The sequence below is a fragment of the Desmodus rotundus genome, chromosome 3, assembly GCF_022682495.2.
Source record: "Desmodus rotundus isolate HL8 chromosome 3, HLdesRot8A.1, whole genome shotgun sequence".
NCBI lineage: Eukaryota > Metazoa > Chordata > Mammalia > Chiroptera > Phyllostomidae > Desmodus > Desmodus rotundus.
The window spans coordinates 108640622-108648023 of record NC_071389.1 but is presented as its reverse complement, the minus strand read 5'-3'; the positions used below and the strand labels follow the sequence as shown (position 1 = coordinate 108648023).

At 49.4% G+C, this 7402-nt stretch overlaps 1 long non-coding RNA gene across 2 annotated transcripts; it reads right to left on the bottom strand.

Annotated features, from left to right (window-relative positions):
* Nucleotides 1-814: 814 nt before the first annotated feature.
* On the bottom strand, nucleotides 815-7012 carry LOC128780605 (uncharacterized). Of its 2 annotated transcripts, none has more exons than XR_008426533.1 (3): nucleotides 6901-7012; nucleotides 5389-6355; nucleotides 815-1990 (listed from the first exon to the last, which is right to left on the bottom strand). It is a non-coding gene; the product is annotated as an uncharacterized lncRNA (long non-coding RNA). The 2 variants fall into 2 exon arrangements; XR_008426534.2 differs by lacking the exon at nucleotides 815-1990 and adding an exon at nucleotides 3443-3771.
* Between the last annotated feature and the right edge of the window lie 390 nt (nucleotides 7013-7402).

The following is a 7402-nucleotide window of genomic DNA, read 5'->3' as shown; positions in this document are numbered from 1 at the left end:
TCTACTTGGTCTACTGACTCACATGTTAATCTCATCCAGAAACTCCCTCACAGATGTAGCCAGGATAACATTTGGCCAGACGTCTGGGCCCCCATGGACTAGTCAAGTTGGCACATAAAATTCACCATCACAGATGGGCACGAAGAGTAGAGCAAACTGAGGAGGAGCAGCTAGAGGAGTAGAAGGAAATCAAGAGAAGGTAGAACGGGGGAAGTGACAGGCAGGGAGCGTTTCAACGAGGAGGACCAGAGATGGACACCGGGGTGGTCATAACAGAACCGTGAGCCTGGGGCGGGACGGGCGCGATGCAGTAGACTGTGGAGTGCAGGGAATGGAAGGGGACACAGGAGCCGGGCAGATTCTTTCCAGAAGTGTAGTGGTGGGAGGAGGAAACGACAAGAAGATGGAGGGGGTGGGCTCGAGGAAGGGGATTTTGTTTCTGTTTCTTTTTCATGGGAGACTTGAGCGCATTGTGTTCTGATGCGAAGGACCCAATAGGGAGGGAAGAAAAGGCTGAAGACAAAGGGAGAATGGTCCCTCAGGGTGACCAATTCACTTCCGTTTTCACTAATCAGAAGGGGGCAGGATGGGGAGAAACAGAGGGTCTTTGGCGGTAGGAGTCTGAGGACAGTGCTGTCTGACCAACTGACACAGTCCTTGCGTCCCACGAGCCTTGGAGGCTGCAGTCTAACGGTGGACTTGTGGCAGTGAGGTGCCAGGCAGGTGACTCAGCCTCCCCATGTCTGCTTCCCCATCACAAGTGTGGGCTAAAGGCCCCAACCTCAGAGGGTTATTGTGAGGACTCATTGAAAAACTACACTCAAGCATTTTCAGTAAATGTTTGCTACTGTGTCTAGTAATTATCACCATCAACACTGGTATTCGCATATCTATCTATCTTTATTACTAAAAATCAATTATAAAGTCTATTTTTTCAGTCTTCCTTTTTATTTTTTAGAAAACAAAAAAAGACACACAAAACCTTTCCTTTTGCCATTCCCTTGGCCCCGAGGGTCAGGCGGCACCCATTCCCACAGCCAGGGCTTTGCCGCGGCAGCTCTTCCAGAAGAGGCGAAGGCTGGATTTCACCTCTTCTGGAAAAGAGGGGAAGCACATTCACTGGCTCGGTGGAAAGCCAAGCAGATCTGGAAGGCTTTCACTTGTGAAGAGTATGCAAACAGGTTGCCTCTCTAGTGTGTGGCTTTCTGGCAACACAAAACAGATTATTAGCAAGGGGTGAGTCACAGTGCTTCTCTGGCTTTGGGCTCACTGTGACTCTGGCACACAGGTGGAAGCTGTGACAGGCTGGGCCGGGCCAGCTCTATTCCAGCCCTGCAACAAAGTGCACATTCCAGAGTCCAGCCCCACTTGTCTGGACCAGCTGTGAGCCTTGGGTGAAGGGTCCTTAGCTCCCGTTCACTTCTCAGTCAGAGTTCATGCCCCTCCAAGCCCAGCACACGTCCCAGCGTCGTCCAGAGCAGAGGCACAGCCCATAACAGCTGAGTCACTCCACTGTCATAAATGCCTTCTCATTTTCCAATATCCTCGTCTAAATATATTGTCGATAACCACATCATGGCACAGAAACCAGACAGCAGCCTCAGAAACCGAATCTCGGAGCTTGGAGCTTCCCCTAAATCATATTTCAGCAAAACATCTACAGAGCCCAAACCAATTCTTGACCTTCTAGGAAAACGTCAGTGTGGGCTGGAGGCCTGTGTTCATACCTCTCTGGCTAAAACAATTTCCTCCTTCCTGACTGTATGTCTTCAGAGAATCCCCAAGATTCCATTCGTGGTGCTATTTCCTCACAGGAGTTCTACACGCAACTTTTTAATGTCCTCCTCTGCCCTGGGTCCAAAGTGGCTTTATAAAGTGGCCCCGGCCCAGCAGCATTTTGAGATATTCTCCTGGTGTATGTTCTGGAAAGAGGGGGCACACTTGTCTTGGAAAGACTCCTGTTGGTCAGCACGAGTTCTGGGTCACATTCCTGGAAGGCAGAGGGGGAAAAACATTTTCCATTATAGACTATTTCTGAAAAACTCCATTCTATGAGGGTGACCACACATCTCAGACTGCCACAGTCAGTCTTGGTTTATGGCTGTTGTTCTTTCACCCTCAAAAGTGTCCATAGTTATCCTCGGTCTCTGGGATGGCAGCTACACCTTTAGACTTCCAGAGCCTTCCTGGCAATTGGCAGTTGTTTATAATTGAGTTGTCTGCTAGGGGAAAGCCTGATAAAGATTCCTGCCAGTTTGGGGAGGGAGAATAGGGGGCATTTGGCAGCACACGCCACACTGCGTGTCACCGTCCCACTGGAGATCCCCAGGTGCTTTCAGAGGGCACTTCCCTGTCACCAGCCCTCATGGTTGCCAGAGCAGAGAACTGCCTCTGAGCAGGGAACGTCCCTATCACAGGTTACTGCCTTGAAAGGAGAAAAACTGAAGGGTGGGAGGCCCTGGTCTCTGGTTCTCCCCTGCTACCTGGCCAAAGCCTTCCCGGCCACCACAGGACACCAGAGAGTCGGGCCTTTCAAGGACAGGCTTTTATCCAGTGCCCATAATAAAGGGACCAGGAAGCTCAAAGAGAAGAGCCCCAATGGGCCAGTGCCTGCACGTGGTAGGTGCTAACTAAGGACTCGTTGACTGAGCTCCGCATTTGCTGCCTGACGAGATACACACATGAAGAAGACAATGACATGGTAACAACTTCTGGAGCTGTCGTCTGAGCCGGCAGGAAACGCAGCACCTCCCACAGCACCTGAGACACTACCCCTGCCTCTCTCCCACCCAGAACGCAAGGAAAATCAATCCTCCAAGCAGCCATCCAGGACAGAGTGGCACTGGCCACCAACCCCTGCAGCTGTGGGGTGAGCACGTGAGAAGCCACATGTGCAGAGAGCTGAGTCTGAGCCCAGATGCAGCGGGTGGTCTGACGGGAAGTGGCTGTCCTCAAGACTGCTCCACCTCCCCTGCCTCATCCCAGTCCCCAAGAGCGAGCAAACTGAGGCTCCATCAACCTCCCTGATGCAGAGGGGCCAGCTTCTCTCTGCCCTCTTTGCCTCACTTCTAGCAATCTCAGTCCCTTGGCTCTCTCTCTCCCAGGATCCTGGAGGCAACACGGTTAGAAGTCAAAATTGACTTGAAAGCGAAAGTATCAGCAGAAATAATGAAGGGTCACTTCACAGGGATAAGATAACACTCAGAGTTTCCCACTGATGTCGCTGTTCGGTGCTCTTGGCCGTACATAATGGTATTATAAACGTTTTTGAATGTAGGTCAAAATTGTTTTGAATATAATCAATTCATCAAGAAGCTTTAACAATTTTATGTATTTAATAACATAGCTTCAAATATGTAAAGCAAAAGAGAGAGAGAGAGAGAGAGAGAGAGAGACAGAACTAAAATGATAAGCAGACGAATGCACAAACATAGGGGATTTCGATATACTTCCCTCTGTAATTGACAACAGATAAAAATCACAAGGGTATAGAGTTGGACAACCCAATTCATCTCTTTGGAAGAGTTTGGCATCATCTTTAAAATTATGGGCGTGCAAACCCAGAACTTCCAATTCCAGGTGTAGACAGCAGACACACGTGCACCGTGACTCAGGTTCAAAACCACTCATGGCAGCACCGTCCACTGCCAACGCCGCGGAGCAACGGCCGGCTTCCCATCTACAGCCATATGAGTAATAACCGCGACATGTTCATACGCGGGAGGCCTGCCCTGCGGTGGAAATCAGGGAGCACGTAACAGCGTGATGATTCTCAAAGGGAAAGAAGCAAGATTAAAAAATTACATATAGTATGATTCCATTCCTACAAAGTCTAAAAACAATGCAAGCTAAAGTGTATTGTTGAAGATACACATGTAAGTGATCCTACCACAAAGGAAAGTGAATAGATGCTTCTCACAGGAGGCCGGTGGTCCCTGGGGTGGGGGTGACACAGGCAGCGGCGGGATCTAGTCCACCCCTGACAAGCGGAGGTGGCCCGGCTGGCCCAGCACAATGCTTACTTAAAACTGTACGTGTGCTTTTATGCAAGTGTAAGTATGTTGGTTGTATGTATCAACAGAAGCAACATTTGCAAAAACTTCACAAAGGCCAGGCCCTGGGAGCAGTCCTGCCCAGAGAGGCTCTGCCTTCTCTCCCTCTGCTCCTTTCACTCACCTGTCTTCCCCTCACCTTCAGCCTTCCCCCGCCCCTCCCCACCGCAGTGCTCCTCCACCCCAGCTGGCCTTGTGCTACCAGTCCTGAGGTGAAGGCTCCTGGCTGTTGCCTCCCCCCGCCCATCCTGGGCAGCATGAAGGCCCTTCCTAGACAGGAATGCCTATTTCCTCCCACAGGAAGATTCAGGGGCGGCTCAGAGGAAATGCTCATGCAGCCTGGTTTGGTTCTGGGCCCTGAAGCTGCCTCCAGTGTGGTCAGGAGGCATTCTCCACAGGGTCCACACTGGTTTGTAGTTCCCACATGGCGCTTTGTTGTCATGAAAAGTATACATTTGCCTTCACTTCCCCGTCTCGGACACATCAAGGGGAGGGAGCACTGTGTTGAGAGAGAATTTAGAGATTTAGGGTCTTCAACCCTTTAGCATCATCTGTTCCCAAAGGTCAGTACCAAGGGGTGGAGGCAGAAGGGGTGGAAAATTAAAGCCAGGCATCCAAGGTAAAGTCTCTGAACCACGCTCTTTCCCTTCCTCAGCCAGAAATACTTGCATCTGGTCCCTAAAAGTGACCTGGGGACATTTCTGGTCTATGCCGGGGTCCCAGCCAGGCCCCTAGACTTCCTGGAACCACTTTTCTCCAGTTAGATTGCTGACGCCTGTATATAAAACAGATTCCCATAAACGGGTGTTTTTCAAAAGCTTTTAAACCATGAAGAGTTGACCTGAAGCCTGAGGCATTTAAGCCTGGAGCTCAGTTTTCTCCAGTGTGGGAACCTCTCCAACGTTATTCCCCAACAGCCACTACCCCCAAACAGGCAGAAACCACCCCCATGGACACCAGGCCACCTCCCCGACCCTGCAGGTCCCACCACAGGCCTCCAGGGTCCCCTAGACAGGTCCACTGCAAAGATAAGCAAAGAGCAGGCTTTTGTCCTGTCCCAGCTCTGCCTTCCTTACTGGGAGGAAGAAACTGGAATTGCAGAAGGCAGTAGCTCCCAAGCTGGGAAAACCAGTTCTAATGGTGAAGCAGTCAAGTTCTGCCTTACTCTCCCGTAAACAAAGCCATCCCTCTCTGACCCACAGGAAATGCCGAAGTCCTGAGGAAGACACAGCAGGCTCCCGTTCCTTCTATTACAGCCACTTGAAGGTGGGCCAGACCCCCTCTTTGCCCCTTCCACCCCTGTGTTCTCCCACCCTGTCCCTCTCAGGTGTCTCACCACAGGCCTGGTCAGGCCTCCAGGCCACCCTGTTCTTCCATAGTGCTGGATACTTCTCTCGCTTTGCATCCTAGGAGCTCCTCTTACTGGTCTTCGTGGACATCTCTGTCGGTTCCTTTTCCATCCCACTTGTGACCTCTGGCTTCTGTTCTTGCCCTCTTATAGTCCATTTCCCTTAGCAGCCAGGGTGACCATGTAGAAATAGAAACCAGACCTGGCCAGCCTCCTCAAAACCCCTCAGTGGCCTCCCCTCATTTAGAGGATAAGATCCAAAGTCCTTCCAAGAGTTCCCATGCCCTTGCTGACCTGACGCTGCCTGTGTCTCGTCTCCCTTACTCCTTAGCTCTCGCCTTCCAATCTGCTCCTCCAGGCAGACCAGCCTCCTCGCTCTCCATAAGTACACACAGCTCAGGCCGGCTCAGGGTCTGTGCCTCTGGTCCCTCTGCTGCAAGTCCTCCTCCCCTAGGGTTTCATGTGGCTCTGCACTCCCCATGAGATTCCTGTCTCTGCTCTGATGTCTCCTCATTAGAGAGGCCTTTTCTACCTCTGCCTCTCCATCTGCTTACCCCGATAGTTCACACACGAGCACGGTGTGTGTTTCACACGTGCTTCCTGCAGTCTGCTTCGGCAGAACATACATTCTGGTGGTAGGGACTTTGTTGGGCTCACTCATTTCTGTGTTCCCAGAACCCAGCATGCTGACCCACAGTAGGCATTCAATTGTGTGTGTGAATGGATGAATCAATGATAAAAATTATATAAACATTCTGTCTTAAATTAAAACAAACATATGATCACGCCCTGACTGGTGTTGCTGAGTGGGTTCAGCATCATCCTGCAAACTGAAGGCCTCCAGTTCGATTTCCAGTCAAGGCGTGTGGCTGGGTTGTGGGCCAGGTCCCAGGTTGGGGGTGTGCAAGAGGCAACTGATCGATGTTTCTCTTCCTCTCTTTCTTTTTCCCTTGCCCTATAAACAAACAAACAAATAAAATCTTTAAAAAAAAAAAACCCAAGTATATGGTCATTTATTTGCCAATATTTTGAAAAAAGGCCAAAGCCTTTTCTTTACTAATATGGTCCCCTCATTGGGGTCCTGGCTGTCTCCTTTTTTTGCATAAGACATACCCATAATGCGTCATCCATAATTTCAAATTTCAATTTCTTTAAAGCAGCCTGAGATCTTAAAAGCTCTTGAAAAGCAATTTCAGTACATAATCCTTCCATATTTTCATTATTTTTCCACAATCTCCATTACCCTTAATTTAAAGCAAATCTTTAAGTCACCCTACCTTATTGAGTTTCTCCAACAACTCAGTTTTCAAAGAAACAATTCTTCCTTTTTACACTCATTATAGTAGCTCACATAATATTTAATTGGCTAACATATATGTAATTAAATTACTTAAGCACAATAGCTTATATAATGGGCATGAGCTGGTTTGGGAAGAAACACTCCTCAACTCAGAGGTGGGCAGGTGACCTGAAAAGCTACCCATCTTCTCTGCCACCTACCAGAGGGTTTGCTATGGTGAGCTGGCTTCGAGCAGGTCAGAAAATAGAACTTCTTCTGTTCAGTAATCCCCCATCCTCAATGGTGCATCTCAAGACCCCCAGTGGATACCTGAAAGTGCAAGAATTACTATGCTTTTCCAATACACACACACCTTTGCACCTACAGGAAGCACTTAATGACTTCTCTGTGGCGCACCTGCCTGCCAGTATCACTACTCTTGTGCTTTGGGACCATTATTACGTAAAATCAGTGTTACCCGAACACAAGCACTGCTACCTGGACAGTTAATCTGATAACTGAGACGGCTACTAAGTGACGAAGGAGCAGGGAGTGTACGCAGTGTGGAGACACTGGACAGAGGGATGAGTCACAGCCCAAGTGAGAGATTTCATCACACCACTTAGAACAGTATGCACTTCACACCTTATGAATTGTTTATTTCTGGAATGTTCCATTTAATATTTTCAGACTGCATTGACTGTGGGTAACTAAAGGCATGGA